Source organism: Mus caroli, unplaced genomic scaffold (assembly GCF_978045245.1).
Source record: "Mus caroli unplaced genomic scaffold, Mus_caroli_1 scaffold_12, whole genome shotgun sequence".
Lineage (NCBI taxonomy): Eukaryota > Metazoa > Chordata > Mammalia > Rodentia > Muridae > Mus > Mus caroli.
Genome location: NW_028227267.1, coordinates 589,818 through 607,033, shown reverse-complemented (window position 1 = coordinate 607,033; position 17,216 = coordinate 589,818). Strand labels below are relative to the sequence as shown.

The window sequence follows — 17,216 nt, the reverse complement described above, 5'->3', positions numbered from 1 at the left end:
CAGAAACTAAACAGGGACACAGTGAAACTAAGAGAAATTATGAATCAAATGGATCTGGCAGATATCTACAGAACATTCTATCCTAAAACAAAAGGATATACCTTCTTCTCAGCACCTCATGGTACCTTCTCCAAAATTGACCACATAATTGGTCACAAAGCAGGCCTCAACAGATATAAAAATATTGAAATTGTCCCATGCATCCTATCAGATCACCATGGACTAAGGCTGATCTTCAATAACAAAATAAATAATAGAAAGCCAACCTTCACGTGGAAACTGAACAACACTCTTCTCAATGATACCTTGGTCAAGGAAGGAATAAAGAAAGAAATTAAGGACTTTTTAGAGTTCAATGAAAATGAAGCCACAACATACCCAAACTTATGGGACGCAATGAAAGCATTTCTAAGAGGAAAACTCATAGCTCTGAGTGCCTCCAAAAGGAAACTAGAGAGAGCACACATTAGCAGCTTGACAACACACCTAAAAGCACTAGAACAAAAGGAAGCAAATTCACCCAAGAGGAGTAGACGGCAGGAAATAATCAAACTCAGGGGTGAAATCAACCAAGTGGAAACAAGAAAAACTATTCAAAGAATCAACCAATCAAGGAGCTGGTTCTTTGAGAAAATCAACAAGATAGATAAACCCTTAGCCAGACTCACTAGAGGGCACAGGGAAAGCATCCTAATTAACAAAATCAGAAATGAAAAAGGAGACATAACAACAGATCCTGAAGACATCCAAAACACCATCAGATCCTTCTACCAAAGGCTATACTCAACAAAACTGGAGAACCTGGATGAAATGGAGAAGTTCCTAGACAGATACCAGGTACCAAAGTTGAATCAAGATCAGGTTAATGATCTAAACAGCCCTATATCCCCCAAAGAAATAGAAGCAGTCATTAATAGTCTCCCAACTAAAAAAAGCCCAGGACCAGATGGGTTTAGTGCAGAGTTCTATCAGACCTTCAAAGAAGATCTAATCCCAGTTCTTCACAAACTATTCCACAAAATAGAAACAGAAGGTACTCTACCCAACTCATTCTATGAAGCCACAATTACTCTGATACCTAAACCACAAAAAGACCCAACAAAGATAGAAAACTTCAGACCAATATCCCTTATGAATATTGATGCAAAAATCCTCAATAAAGTTCTTGCTAACCGAATCCAAGAACACATCAAAACAATCATCCATCCTGACCAAGTAGGTTTCATCCCAGGGATGCAGGGATGGTTCAATATACGGAAATCCATCAACGTAATCCAGTATATAAACAAACTCAAAGACAAAAACCACATGGTCATCTCCTTAGATGCGGAAAAAGCATTTGACAAGATCCAACACCCATTCATGATAAAAGTCTTGGAAAGATCAGGAATTCAAGGCCCATACCTAAACACGATAAAAGCAATCTACAGCAAACCAGTAGCCAACATCAAAGTAAATGGTCAGAAGCTTGAAGCAATCCCTCTAAAATCAGGGACTAGACAAGGCTGTCCACTTTCTCCATACCTATTCAACATTGTACTTGAAGTCCTAGCCAGAGCAATTCGACAACAAAAGGAGATCAAAGGGATACAAATTGGAAAAGATGAAGTCAAAATATCACTTTTTGCAGATGATATGATAGTATATATAAGTGACCCTAAAAATTCCACCAGAGAACTCCTAAGCCTGATAAACAGCTTCGGTGAAGTAGCTGGATATAAAATTAACTCAAACAAATCAATGGCCTTTCTCTACACAAAGAATAAACAGGCTGAGAAAGAAATTAGGGAAACAACACCCTTCTCAATAGTCACAAATAATATAAAATATCTTGGCGTGACTCTAACTAAGGAAGTGAAAGATCTGTATAATAAAAACTTCAAGTCTCTGAAGAAAGAAATTACAGAAGATCTCAGAAGATGGAAAGATCTCCCATGCTCATGGATTGGCAGGATCAACATTGTAAAAATGGCTATCTTGCCAAAAGCAATCTACAGATTCAATGCAATCCCCATCAAAATTCCAAATCAATTCTTCAACGAATTAGAAAGTGCAATCTGCAAATTCATCTGGAATAACAAAAAACCTAGGATAGCAAAAACTCTTCTCAAGGATAAAAGAACCTCTGGTGGAATCACCATGCCGGACCTAAAGCTCTACTTCAGAGCAATTGTGATAAAAACTGCATGGTACTGGTTTAGTGACAGACAAATAGACCAATGGAATAGAATTGAAGACCCAGAAATGAACCCACACACCTATGGTCACTTGATCTTCGACAAGGGAGCTAAAAACATCCAGTGGAAGAAAGACAGCATTTTCAACAAATGGTGCTGGCACAACTGGTTGTTAACATGTAGAAGAATGCGAATTGATCCATTCTTATCTCCTTGTACAAAGCTCAAGTCTAAGTGGATCAAGGAACTTCACATAAAACCAGAGACACTGAAACTTATAGAGGAGAAAGTGGGGAAAAGCCTTGAAGATATGGGCACAGGGGAAAAATTCCTGAATAGAACAGTAATGGCTTGTGCTGTAAGATCGAGAATTGACAAGTGGGACCTCATGAAACTACAAAGCTTCTGCAAGGCTAAAGACACCATCAATAAGACAAAAAAACCACCAACAGATTGGGAAAGGATCTTCACCTATCCTAAATCAGATAAGGGACTAATATCCAATATATATAAAGAACTCAAGAAGGTGGACTCCAGAAAGTCAAATAACCCCATTAAAAAATGGGGCTCAGAACTGAACAAAGAATTCTCACCTGAGGAATACCGAATGGCAGAGAAGCACCTGAAAAAATGTTCAACATCCTTAATCATCAGGGAAATGCAAATCAAAACAACCCTGAGATTCCACCTCATACCAGTCAGAATGGCTAAGATCAAAAATTCAGGTGACAGCAGATGCTGGCGAGGATGTGGAGAAAGAGGAACACTCCTCCATTGTTGGTGGGATTGCAAGCTTGTACAACCACTCTGGAAATCAGTCTGGCGGTTCCTCAGAAAATTGGACATAGTACTACCGGAGGATCCAGCAATACCTCTCCTGGGCATATATCCAGAAGATGTCCCAACCGGTAAAAAGGACACATGCTCCACTATGTTCATAGCAGCCCTATTTATAATAGCCAGAAGCTGGAAAGAACCCAGATGTCCCTCAACAGAGGAATGGATACAGAAATTATGGTACATTTACACAATGGAGTACTACTCAGCTATTAAAAAGAATGAATTTATGAAATTCCTAGCCAAATGGATGGACCTGGAGGGCATCATCTTGAGTGAAGTAACACAATCACAAAAGAACTCACACAATATGTATTCATTGATAAATGGATATTAGCCCAAAACTTAGGATACCCAAGATATAAGATACAATTTGATAAACGCACGAAACTCAAGAAGAATGAAGACCAAAGTGTGGACACTGTGCACCTTCTTAGAATTGGGAACAAAACACCCAGGGAAGGAGTTACAGAGACAAAGTTCGTAGCTGTGATGAAAGGATGGACCATTTAGAGACTGCTGTATCCAGGGATCCGTCCCATAATCAGCTTCTAAACGCTGACACCATTGCATACACTAGCAAGATTTTGCTGAAAGGACCCAAATATAGCTGTCTCTTGTGAGACGATGCCGGGGCCTAGCAAACACAGGAGTGGATGTTCACAGTCAGCTATTGGATGTATCACAGGGCTCCCAATGGAGAAGCTAGAGAAAGTACCCAAGGAGCTAAAGGGATCTGCAACCCTATTGTTGGAACAACATGATGTACTAACCAGAACCCTGGAGCTCTTGTCTCTAGCTGCATATGTATCGAAAGATGGCCTAGTTGGCCATCAATGGAAAGAGAGGCCCATTGGACTTGCAAACTTTATATGCCCCAATATAGGGGAATGCCAGGGCCAAAAGAATGGGAATGGGTGGGTAGGGAAGTGGGGGGCGCTTTGGGGGACTTTTGGGATAGTATTGGAAATGTAATTGAGGAAAATATGTAATAAAAATATTAAAAAAAAAAAAAAAGAAAAATACTCAGAGAGAAACACGGCTTATGAAAACTTAGACAAGACTGGAGACTTGGTTCAGTGATTCAGGGCACTTACTGCTCTCGCAGAGGTCTCAGGTTCTGTTCTTAGCATCCACATGGCAGCTACAACTGTCTATAACTCCAGTCTCAGGGGATTCAACACCCTCTTCTGACCTCTATGGGCACCAGGCAAATACATGCTGTACTTTCCTTGTGGATACTCCTTCCAACAGTGATTAAAAACCATATTACTATGGTCTCAAAAAAAAAAAAAAAAAGAAGTAAAATACATTTTAGCATGATTTAAAATCCAACAGTTCTGACAATATGGTAAATTTATGGCAATTACAGAATTGTACTGATGCCTGTGCTCTTGGTGAATGCTTAAATAACACGCAAAAGACACATCTTTTGTGGGGGAGAGGATTGCAGCAAGATCTCACCTTTAGCCCTGGCTGGCTTGTACCTTGCTATGAGGACAAGGCTGGCCTCCACGTTATAGAGATCCACATGCTTCAGTCCCCACAGTGCTACCACTCCCAGCTCAAAAGACACATTCTTTTGGGAGCAACTTTAAATACTATGTGTTTCCATGTCTATTAGGAGCCAGAGTGATATTGCCTTTTATTTATTTATTTATTTATTTATTTATTTATTTATTTATTTGTGATATTGCCTTTTATTTATTTATTTATTTATTTATTTATTTATTTATTTATTGCCTTTTACAGCATGGAGTTTAAAAGTGCTGTGTGCTCATCACAGAAATCTGTATCCAAAACAATACAAATGAGAAATAGTCAAACTATAAAATGTTTATGGTTAAGGTTTTGTGAGCAGCTTGCATTTATTACACAATTTAGTTTCCCACTCACCAAAATATTATTATTCTAATTTTAAAATATTATTATTCTAATTTTAAAGAGTAAGGAACTGAGTTACAAGTTTGAAGGACTCAGCAAACTGCTTCATCACTGAGTGGAGTTTAGCAGTGAGGAGAGCCCCAGAGAGGAAGGAAACACAAACGTGTTAACTTCCTGATTTTAAAACCTGGCAGGAGCTGGGAGGTGCACACCTTTAATCCCAGCACTCGGGAGGCAGAGGCAGGCGGATTTCTGAGTTCTTGAGGCCATCCTGGTCTACAAAGTGAGTTCCAGGCCAGTCAGGGCTACACAGAGAAAACCCTGTCTCAAAAACCAAAACACAAAACAAAACCCAAAAAACAAAAACCAAAAAACCTGGCAGGAAAAAGGGAAAAGTTCTAGGTCTCCATGGTTTAACTTGAGCTAGGAGAGCTGACAATAGATGGTCTCTCAACATCAATTTTGGACAGAATTCTGATGAGACAGGCAGATGTCTAGTGATCTTAGAGAAGCTGTGGAGGCTCTTATACACACTGAGTCAGACCCTCAAGTGTATTCGAGGAGGATGCAGCTGAGATCAAGACAGTGTGACTTAAGATCTGTTACCTCACATCTGTTCAACCTTGGAATAATTTTGATGTCAGTGTTTAGAGCAAGCTAGGCTTTTCTCCAGAGTGTGGAGGACACTAACAGTGGCCGGCTGGCACCATGAACTGAGACTAGCGTGAGCAGTCAGGCAGGCAGCTTGTGGAGAAGGGACTTGCAACTTATATAAACTTGAGTGTGCCACCTTGGCTTGTTAATAGATGTGACTGATGTGAGGTGCAGCAGACCTTACAGGCTTCTCTATGAAGGGATTTGCTAGTAAAGTGAAGAAGCTGTTTCCCCAAGCTTGCTGAGGGCAGGCCCCAAACTACCTGCCTTGAGGAAATTGGTTTCTCAGTAGTGACTGAGATGAGGCTGGAGACAAACCGCAGGAAAGAGCAGTGGCGGTAGAATTTGCTGGGGTCTGGACTGAGGAAAGGGCAAGCTAGGACTTGCAATGGGGCCTTATATAATGTTCCTTCACCTGGCCTATCAAGGACCTTCTCCTCTGAGTTAGATGCCACTAACTTGTCTTTCTGAAATGATATCTGTAATAGCTTCTATTGCTGTAATGAAATACCATGACCAAGACAACTTATCAATAACGTGTATAATTGGGCTTATGATTTCAGGGTTTTAGTCCATGATAGCAGAGTGAAGGCAAGGCAGAGGAACAGCTAAGAGCAGACCTCTCAAACCACAAACAGGAAGCAGAAAGAGATAATCTGAAACAGGGTGAGTCTTTTGAAACCTTAATTCAGCTCAGTGACACACCTCCAACAAGGCCATCCTAATCTTTCCCAAACAGTTAGGACAGTTGGGGAACAAGTATTGAAACATATGTGCTCATGGGGCCACTGTCATTTAAACAATGATATTATGTTAATGACATATATGATGCAAACTTTTGGATACTACCAGCTGACTAAACCAAGAAATGAATAGAGGAGAAACAGAATGGAGAAAAGGCAGACAACTCAGTCCACAATCTAAGCTCTAGAAATGAATGCAAATCTGATTTTGGCCATAGCCAGATTATCTCTGGGCAGCTGCTGGGCTGAGATGATGAGGGAGGAAGAGGGAGTTGAAGACCTACAGTGCTGGACTCCAGTCAAGGCTCCCTGCAAAGATAATATGCTCCCCGACTCCCATACTTCACAGCAGAAGTCAGCAACTCTGAGACCACACCACGAACTCAGCTGTCACCCCATATACCTTTTTGTGCCCCACAGGCAAGGAATCAAGAGGGGAAGAATCTCAGTACATGACATCATCCGTGTCAGGAGCACACACACCTTTGCTAGCCTGCTCTCAACTAATTCTCTCCACTCTGAGTGCTCAGGACCCCTGACTACAGAATGGTGCCACTCACAATTGATCAGGCCCTCCCATGTCAGCCAATCAAGACAATCTCTTGTCCATGTCCCAGGCCAACCTGCCCTAGAGGCATGTCACCATCACGCAGACTCTTCCCAGGAGACTCTAGGCTGTGACAGTGGCTCCATCTATGTGCCCATGCCTACTTGTTTGAAGACTCTTCTCTCCTCTTCTGCCCTCTCATCTTGTCATCTTATCTGAAGTTATTTCTCTCATTGCTATCTCCACCTTACTTATCTTGCTTCATTCACATTCCAGGAATTCCAAAGCCTGCCTTCAGGTGGCAGCTGAGTTCCTGGTGTAGTCTCTGAGCTGCTGACTTCTGCTGTGGAGTATGGGAGTCGGGAAGCGTATTATTATTTTTGCATGGAGCCTTGACTGGAGTCCAACACTTGTCCTAAAAAATAGGTGAGATTTCCCTAAGGCTGTATGCATGCTCCCATCTCCTTCACACACATGAAAACAATTAAAAAAATGAACAAACAAACAAACAAACAAACACAAGAGTGTGAGGTAGTGGGATAAGGCAAATTGTGATGACCCAGAACTGTATAGAAAGACACACTCCATTTTCTAGCGGGCCACCCCGAAGAGACTTTTTCCCTAAGGAAATCTGAAGTCATCTTAAATACACACTAGGCTGCTTTCCTCCTTCTTGTGATTTATAACATACATCTTTGTATTGGAGGAAACTGGCTGCTGTAGAGCAAAACCAAATATTACCTCTGAAAGCAAACAGTCGCATGGTACAGGACTTTTATAAATGGCATTGGCTTCACTTTACAAAACCCATAGCTGTGTGTATTAGCTGAACAAGGACCTCGGAAGTGAATTTCTGCAGATAGGCTAGCAAAGATGTTTATTCACAGGAGAATAACTTTATGTAAGAAATTATATAAACAATTTATATAACATACTGATTTTTATTGCCTCTAGGGAAGAGGACAATGCCAGCATGTATTTGTTTGATGAACAAATTAACTGGAAATATAGAATATTTACTTTTACAATGAAGCCATAAGTATCATAATTACAAGTAGCCACAGCCCAGTAAGAGCACCTTTCTTGAGGGGTGATTATTTCAGGCTGTCAATTGATAGTTCCAGTAAGTTCTTAAAGAAAACTATGTTTTGCTACTTAGGTTAGGGCAAAATTGTGATGAATACTTTAGCTAGTAGAGATTATAGGCATCTTTAACATTAAATGAATCACTGTGTTATAAGATAAAGGACTGACAAATCCCACAGGTGATCACTACATTGTATCTTCTTTAAATAAACAGGAATGGAAAACTGAGAGGTAAGACCAACAAACAGGTCTGTATTTCCAGTAGAGTCCTTTGCTTCACTCTGACTGTATTAGAAGAATGTACACTTTTGCAGAGGCTGGTATGGTCAATGTTTGTTTGTTTGTTTTCCATCTTTTGTTATTGTTGTTAGCATTATTTACTAACATGTAGATTAAAGAATAAAGAAGTCAACCTCTTTTTTTTTTTTTTTTTTGTTTTTTTTTTTCGAGATAGGGGTTTCTCTGTGTAGCCCTGGCTGTCCTGGAACTCACTTTGTAGACGAGGCTGGCCTTGAACTCAGAAATTCGCTTGCCTCTGCCTCCCAAGTGCTGGGATTAAAGGCGTGCATTATCATGCCTGGCTTTTTTTTTTTTTTTTAAAGAAGTCAACCTCTTGATTGTAATAAATAATAAATATATTAGAACAATAAAGAGAATGCTCATTATCACACTAATAAATTGGAAAGGATATACATATTAGTAGTCTCACAACTACATGGACAGATGGCCTCACCTTCTTGAACACTGTAAAACTAAATGAGCAAGATTTGTTTTCCAAACACGCATTTGAAATCTGTATCACTACTTTATAGGCATATGATAGAGTATTTTTGTTCTGACCAGAAGTAATTATATTTTCTACTATTAAATCATCTGCGATAGAGCAACTCAGGAACTTGGGATGCATGCACCTCTTCCCTTAATGTTTTCTCTAATATCCATAGTACCTTATTCCTTTACTGCATGGTGATCAGCAGTCAGAAATTCACCATGTGTGTTCTCAAGATCCACACCAGAAAAGTCTTTGACTCTTGAAGGAATTTCACTGTTGAAGTGTGTGGGGCAAGTAGACCATGCCACCCTGAGTGAGTCCAAACCCAGTGAAACTCAGAACTGAGTATGGTAGGCGTGGGGCCAGCTCCCTGTCAAACTCTACCAGCCTTGGATCATATAACCATGACACTCTACTGAGAGGACCATGGCAACCAGTAACTTAGCATGAAAACCTGAAATTCTTCATGTTAATGAGGTATCTAGAATGTTCAACCAATGAGCTTCTCTTCCTGGGCATTCCTTCCCTCAAAGGGTAGTTAATCCCTGGTTTACCCTGAGTAAGGTGTATGCATTTACATTTGCCATCAAATAAAGCAGTTTGGACAAGCAAGTATCATCTCCATCTCTTCATCAAGGACTGCAGCAGGGAAGTGGGGGTGCTTTTATAAAGAGCCATGCCTAAGTCTCCCAGAGAAGCTCTCTCTCTCCCAGGCCCTCCAGTCTCTTGACACTCACTCAGAATCAAACTAGATTCTCTTCCCCGCTCCCGAGCTCTGCCTCCCCTTCCTGTCTGGCATGTGGACACCCTGAGGAAGCAGGGACCAGGGACACCTCTTCCCAACTCCCAGCAGTATGCCAGTGGTGCCTTGGTGCACAGGAGACTGGGGCCCACAGCAATTGTGCCATACTCCACTGTTTTCTATCTGGAGAAACATGGACTAAGGACCCCCATTATGGACTGCATTCTGCTTCCCTTGATCAGCGAATTGGTGCTCCTGGCATACCAGTGTGAGGTACACACACAAACACACACACACACAATCTGGCAGAGGTTTATCTCTGTACCTTGAAAGCTCTCTTCCCAGCTTCCGTGCCCATTGGCACCTCCACTGGTATCTATGAGGCCATGGGACTCTGGGACAATGATAAGATGTGACACATAGGGAAGGGTATCTTGAAGGCTGATAAGCATATCATTAGAACACTGCAGGTGCTCTGGTTAGAAAGAAGCCAGATGCTGTGAAGAAGAGAGACAAATTGAAGATCAAAATGGATGGAACTGAAAATAAATGGAAACTTGGAGCAATGCCTTCCTGGGGGCATCCCTGACTTCAAAGGTGATGCCATGAAAAAGTGGGTGCACCTGAACTATCACATCGATGACTTAGGTGGCATCCAAAGGCATTCCTGCCAGTTCTGGCTTTCAAAATGTTCAACAATGGTTCTCATGCTGGCAACAAGCTGGCCATGAAAAGGTTCATGAGCCTCCTTGTGGGCATATTCAGCTTCCAGGAAACCATGGGCATTGGAGTGGATGTTTACCTCATCCTGAAAAATGTCATCAAGGGATACCAGGAAGATGTCACCAATGTGGTGTTGATGTGATGAATGTGGGTGTTATCCTAACTGGAACATCTTGGGAAACAAAGAAGCTCTGGGTTTGCAGTTGCAAAGGGAAGGGTGGCTACACTGACCAGGCCATTACCAGCACGGATGTGGATGCCTCTGAGTTCTTCAGAGACAGCAAATATGACTTGGACTTCAAGTTTCCTAATGATGCCAACAGGTATATCATGCCTGGCTGTCTGGCTGACCTATAGAAGTTATTCAAATGAAAATCTGCAGTAGTGTTCATTGAAGGCTCCTTTGGGACCTGGATGACTAGGAAGCCTGGCAGAAGTCAACAGCCAGTGCATATGTTTATTGCTGATGATCATCCCACAGTGACCAACCCTAAGTAGATTGCCAAGGCTGTAGCTGAGAAGTCCTGAAACTGCCCCCTGCTCAAAGTGAACAAGACTGGCTCTGTGCTTGAGTCTATGAAGGCATGCAAGCTGGCCAGTATGATGGTTGGGCAACATGGTGTCCCATTACACTGGGTGGAATGATACCTTCATTGGTGACGTGGTAGTAGGGTTTCCACTGGGTACATGGCTTCTTGATCCTAGGACCAGGCCAAATACAATCAGATCTGCAAAACTGAGAAGGAGCTGGGAATCAAGTCTACCTTGTCCAGCAGGTCCTTCAGAAATCCTCTGGCCAAATAAACCATGGGCTTGCAACTGAAGTCACTAGTGGCTGCCTAGACCCTGTCCTTGGTGTCACAGAGGAGGCTTGAGGCAAGCCCCGGGGTTGTTGGACCTTCACAGTTACTCACCTACAAGTTCTTGGAACATGGAAACCAAGCCCTACTGGATATCCCAGCCCTGTAACCATGTGATTAGTCAAAACATTGTTTATGTCACCTTACTTCCCAGCTAGTATCTGGGGCCCCTGACCCCTAGTATGATTTCCTGGGTGGCTACTGGCAAGACTCTATGTGGTTCTATGTGCAAAATAAGGCCTCAGCAACCCAGTAAAAAATCATCTCATCAAAGAGGTTAAGAATAAAGGATATAAGATACACCTAACACTGCTAACCTAGTTTATTTACTCTATCTATCTATCTATCTATCTATCTATCTATCTATCTATCTATCTATCTATCTACCTACCTACCTATCTAAACAGGTTTTTTCTACATAGCCCTGGCTGTCTGAGAACTCATGTAGCTGATGGGAACTGTCTGGGAACTCATGTTTGAGCGGCCTCAAACTCAGAGATCCTGAGTATGCCCAGGTCTGAGTTTTAAATGATGACATTTTTATTCCTATTTATTGTTTCTGTTGTTCTTGTTACTGTCTCGCTGGGCATGAGCCTGAGCTTCATGCTAAGTTGTCACTGTACCACTGAGCTGCACCTATGTCATACATTTCATGTTATACCTTCAGCATGAAGCAGGAACTCCATTTTCATGAATGCTGATGCTGTGATGTACATTTGCTTCCTTCACATAAAGATACTTTTGGTTTGGGATTCTGCTGGTGTTAGGTCTTTTTGTGATAGAGCTGCTAGGCTTCTGTGCCTCGATGACAGTGTCTAGGGAGATACTCCTTCACTATCTGATCTCTGCAAATCCTGTCCATGGTCACAGCACTATCTTGCTGAAGTAATCGTTGAAGCTTGAGGTTTTGGTGCTGCTTTAAGAAGACATTTTTGTAGGCCAGTATGATGGCTCAGCAGGGAAAGGCACTTGCAGTAAATCCTGGCAACCTAAAATTGATCCCATAACATATGTAACATATGTAGAGGCATGGAGAGAACACTCTGCAAAGTTCTCCTTTTACCTCTGAGCACATGCCATGAATGTACACCTTTACTCGACAATCATGCACAAGCACTAATAATAAATACACTTCATAAATATGATACTATTAGTTAGGGTTCTCTAAAGTATCAGAACTTATAGAATGAATCTCTCTTATAACATAATGTGCGCGCGCGCGCGCACACACACACACACACACACACACACACACATATATGTATATATAAATGGGATTTATTGGAATTTTTTTGGTTTTTCTTTTTTTTATATTTAATTTAAATTAGGTATTTTCTTCATTTACATTTCCAATGCTATCCCAAAAGTCCCCCATACCCGTCCCCCCCTCCCCTACCCACCCACTCCCACTTCTTGGCCCTGGCGTTCCCCTGTACTGAGGCATATAAAGTTTGCAAGACCAATGGGCTTCTCTTTCCACTGATGGCTGACTACGTTATCTTCTGATACATATGCAGTTAGAGACATGAGCTCCGGGGGGTACTGGTTAGTTCATATTGTTGTTCCACCTATAGGGTTGCAGATCCTTTTAGCTCCTTGGGTACTTTCTCTAGCTCCTCCATTGGGGGCCCTGTCATCCATCCAATAGCTTACTGTGAGCCTCCACTTCTGTGTTTGCTAGGCCCCGCCATAGCCTCGAAAGAGAAACCTATATCAGGGTCCTTTCAGCAACGTCTTGCTAGTGTGTGCAATGGTGGCAGCGTTTGGGGGCTGATTATGGGATGGATCCCCGGGTATGGCAGTCTCTAGATGGTCCATCCTTTCTTCTCAGCTCCAATCTTTGTCTCTGTAACTCCTTCCATGGGTGTTTTGTTCCCAATTCTAAGAAGGAGCAAAGTGTTCACACTCTCCTGTATTTCTTTAAGTGAGTTATTAAAATCCTTCTTGATGTCCTCTACCATCATCATGAGATATGCTTTTCAATCCAGGTCTAGCTTTTTGGGTGTGTTCGGGTGCCCAAGACTGGCTGAGGTGGAAGTGCTGGGTTCTGATGATGGTAAGTGGTCTTGGTTTCTGTTAGTAAGATTCTTACGTTTGCCTTTCTCCATCTGGTAATCTCTGGAGTTAGTTGTTATTGTTGTCTCTGGTTAGACTTGTTCCTCTCGTGATTTTGTTTGCCTCTATCAGCAGACCTGGAAGACTAGCTCTCTCCTGAGTTTCAGTGGTTAGAGCACTCTCTGCAGGCAAGCTCTCCTCTTGCAGGGAAGGTGGACAGATATCTGGTGTTCGGACCTGCCTCCTGGCAGAAGATGAAAGCCTGAAACAGGGCTTGTCCCAGAATCTGTGTAGCTTCAGTAGTCCACACTCTCACCTGCACAGACTAGTCTCAGCGGGATCCGGGAACCAAGATGGCTCCCCCAGATGATGTGGCAAAGCCCTCCCGGGCAGGGCAGACACCTCTCCTCTGGCAGGGAAGGTGCCCGGATGTCTGGAGCCTGAAACGGTCTGCCTCAGAAGCTCTGTGGCTTCTGCCTGTCCCAGAAGCTGTTAGTTTCTGTAGTCCACACTTACCTGTGCAGACTAGTCTCAGCGGAATCCCGGAACCAATATGGCTCCCCCAGATGCCGTGGCCTTTTTTTTGGTTTTTTGAGACAGGGTTTCTCTGTGTAGCCCTGGCTGTCCTGGAATTCACTTTGTAGATCAGGCTGGCCTCAAACTCAGAAATCTGCCTGCCTCTGTCTCCCAAGTGCTGGGATTAAAGGTGTGCGCCACCACTTATTGGAATGGCTGGCTTATTGGAATGTCTTATAGGCTGAAGTCTAGCTAATGTAACAATTAGCTGCAAACAGAAAGTTCCAAAAATCCAGTAGTTGCTCAGTCTATAAGCCTGGATGTCTCAGTTGGTCTTCTGCTTATGCTGGAATTCCAAAGATGTAGGCTCCAATGCTCATGGAGGAATGGATATGCTAACAAGGAGAGGGCAAGAAGGCAAAGAGTAAACACTTCCTTTTTCCACGTTCTTACAGTGACCTTCAGCAGAAGGCATGGTTCAGATTAAAGGTGTGTCTTCTCACCTTAAGATCAGGATCAAATGTCTTCCTACTTTAAGTTCCAGAATGAAAGTGGATTCAGTCACTTCAAGCCAAGCAGAAAATTTCTCACAGGTGTGCCCTCCATTTCTGGATTGTAGTTTATTTCAGATGCAGTCAAGATGACAACCAGGAATAGCCATCAAAATGATTTAAATAATTTTACAAGCAAATATTGTAATACTGCAAACACTCTGATGTTCTCTCTCTCTCTCTCTCTCTCTCTCTCTCTCTCTCTCTCTCCAATATTTTTTTTGCCTCTTGAGGAAAAGAAGAAAATTGCCTACTAGTTTTGGATCTAGAAAGGCAGCATAGGGTGCATTTAGGTAAGACAACTCTCAACAGCTTTTAGCTTTAAAAATGTGCAAATGGACTTCAGTATCTTTGGAGCAGATGCAATAGATAGTGTGCACATAAGAAATATTAATTTGAGGCTATGATTCAGTGGCAAAGAATACTGGCTGAGTTTGAGAGGACCCAAGTTCATTTCTCAGCATCCGATCAGTGGCTCACAAATGTCTCTAACTCCAATTCCAGGAAATCTGGGACACAGTCCTCTGGTCTCTGCAGATACCAGACATATATGTGGGACACAAATCTCAAGCAGGGAAATACTTGTACTCACAAATGAAAGTAAATCTTTAAAAAAAAAACTATCATCCTGGTTACATCTTTTGAAGTTTTATTGATGTATTTTTATCATATACTAATTTGAATGAAGTATAATTTTATGTCTTTCTCTTATTTTTATAGTTGAGTGAAGATGTTGTTAACACATCTGCATTAATCTAATTCTAGGAAGAGATGATATCTATACTTGATAGAAGCAAAAAGTCTACATTTCCATACTTTACAACAGCCACCCTGAGTCATGGAAAACTTAGATCTCCTTTCTCTGGCCTTCCCTCTACCACCTGTTGTGTTTAGCTATACAGTTTTTCTTAAGGCTTCTACTGTCTCTGTGGATTGCTTAACATTGGTGTTCCAAAATGTGTATGCAGCAAGAAGGCAATGCTTCCTATGTTCAACTTTTTATTTAAGAAAAATCAAAATACAGTGAACAGACTCATTAATATTGTAACACTTTCCCAAATCTATTCTACATGGTAGACATGAACAACACACACACACACACACACACACACACACACACACGTTTTTATTCCCCCCTCAAAACTACTTATGCTTCAAAGATTATAAAGGTTCTTTTGGGGCACACATTTCACAATTACTGATTATGCCAAGTTTGAGGTGTCAGTCAAAAGCTGGATCATAGGTCTTCCAAGGGAAAAGACAATTGTAAAACTCTAAGGTCAGCTGCTCAGCCTCAGTCCTGGCCAGCTGACCAAGAAATACTCTGATTCTTGCCCTGTGACTATTGCTGGGAAATACAGTCTCACTGATACATTAGGTATCTGTGACAGTCTCAGTTTGCCATTTCAATATTTAATCTTTATTTCCACCATCTTTCAACTCTTGAGATTCCTGCCTTTGACCAGCTAAGAGACTTTTCTTCATTTGTGTTGTCCTGATGCTCACTCAGAGCACCCTATGTGCCTATGTGCTGGTTTCTCTGGGTCTCAGTTCATGAGGAACTCTCATGGTCAGATACACCTCAGCATCTCTATATACCAAGACTTCTGTTTAAGCTTCAGTGGACCTTTCAAGACACACTGCTGTTGGGATGGTAACTCACTTTCCTATCTGCAAGAGATTCTGGTGTTTAAGAGATGAGGTAGAATACATACATGTGTCTTTCCCAGGGCTTTATAGTTCTACTGTCTCAATAACCTGTGAGTGTGTGAATACTCTCTGTCTTCTGTGAACATCTCTCCCTTGATTATCCCAGCTCAGAGTACTCATCACTTTCTGATCTATTTTATATTTACTCTTACACTTTTGTGTGTTTGTCTTTTTTCCTCCTATGTAATGGAAGGCTATTTGAGAGCAGGGCATATAAATCTCTTTAAACTATCCAGGGCACCAACCACTGTATACATCTAATAGGGTGTATGTGTATGCTTATGCTTATTGGGTGAACAAATGGTATTAAGATGTCTAAATATATTTACCAATGATAAATTTTATATACAAATATTAATTTAATGTAGGCATTTTAGGATGGATATGGCGTTTGTAGACATGACTAGAAAGTGAGTTTTGAGTCTGTGTAACCTGTGATGGGTAGTTATTGATCACCTTGATAAGTTTCAAAAACTTGCTAACATATGAATTCATTTGTAACTACTTATACAGGCAAGTACAGCCAAGGTAGGTAAGGCTCCTGAAAATGGTTTAGTAGAAAAAAGCCATAAATTCTGTTCTTTTTGTTTTTAAACCTGATTTCAAAATAATCTGTTAACAAGATAAAGGGGTAGTTACTGACCCTTCCAGTTGGCTTACTTGGGTCTGTACTTGGATTGGAGCTTCTAGGGGGGATATGAAAGACACAGAAAATACTCGCCTCAGTCCTGGCCTTAAAGCTTCCTGTCAGGACCTTGCCGATTCTATGAAATGGAGTTGTGTGTCTGTTGTAGTGCTCACTGTGCTGATGCACAGGATGGTGTTGTAGCTCTCACTGTGCTAATGCACAGGATGGTGGGCTGTACATGTGCCCATGGTGCTAAGTTCCGTGAGGGTCAGGGTTGGGCTTGTCGATTATTCCCACATAGATACTATGTTTTAATGTTTAGAAACACTGAGATTAGAATCACTTCAAAGGTTTATGCAGATATAGAAATAAATTTTAGGGGACAAAAGATCTTTTCGGAAACTGGGCAGTGGTGGCATACGCTTTTAATCCCAGTGCTTGGGAGGCAGAGGCAGGCGGATTTCTGAGTTTGAGGCTAGCCTGGTCTACAGAGTGAGTTCCAGGACAGCCGGGACTATACAGAGAAACCCTGTCTCAAAAAAAAAAAAAAAGATCTTTTCGGGTTGGGTAAGTAAGATTGGCAAATGATGATAAAATGTTATCAGATGGCAAAGAGCAAAGATTTTTAATTCTACTCAATTATATTAGATTCTGTTTCTTTCATCAACAAGAATGGTGTGGTTTTAAACAAAACTCTACAAAGGATTATCAAACAGATTGTTTCTTATACC

General features: G+C 41.6%; 1 protein-coding gene and 1 pseudogene across 10 annotated transcripts in view; one reads left to right on the top strand and one right to left on the bottom strand.

Moving 5' to 3' along the window:
• Positions 1-17,216, bottom strand: part of Ube2e2 (ubiquitin conjugating enzyme E2 E2) — a 317,715-nt gene that overhangs the window by 33,931 nt on the left and 266,568 nt on the right. The window lies entirely within an intron of this gene.
• LOC110309135 (alpha-enolase-like) lies at positions 8,919-10,969 on the top strand (annotated as a pseudogene).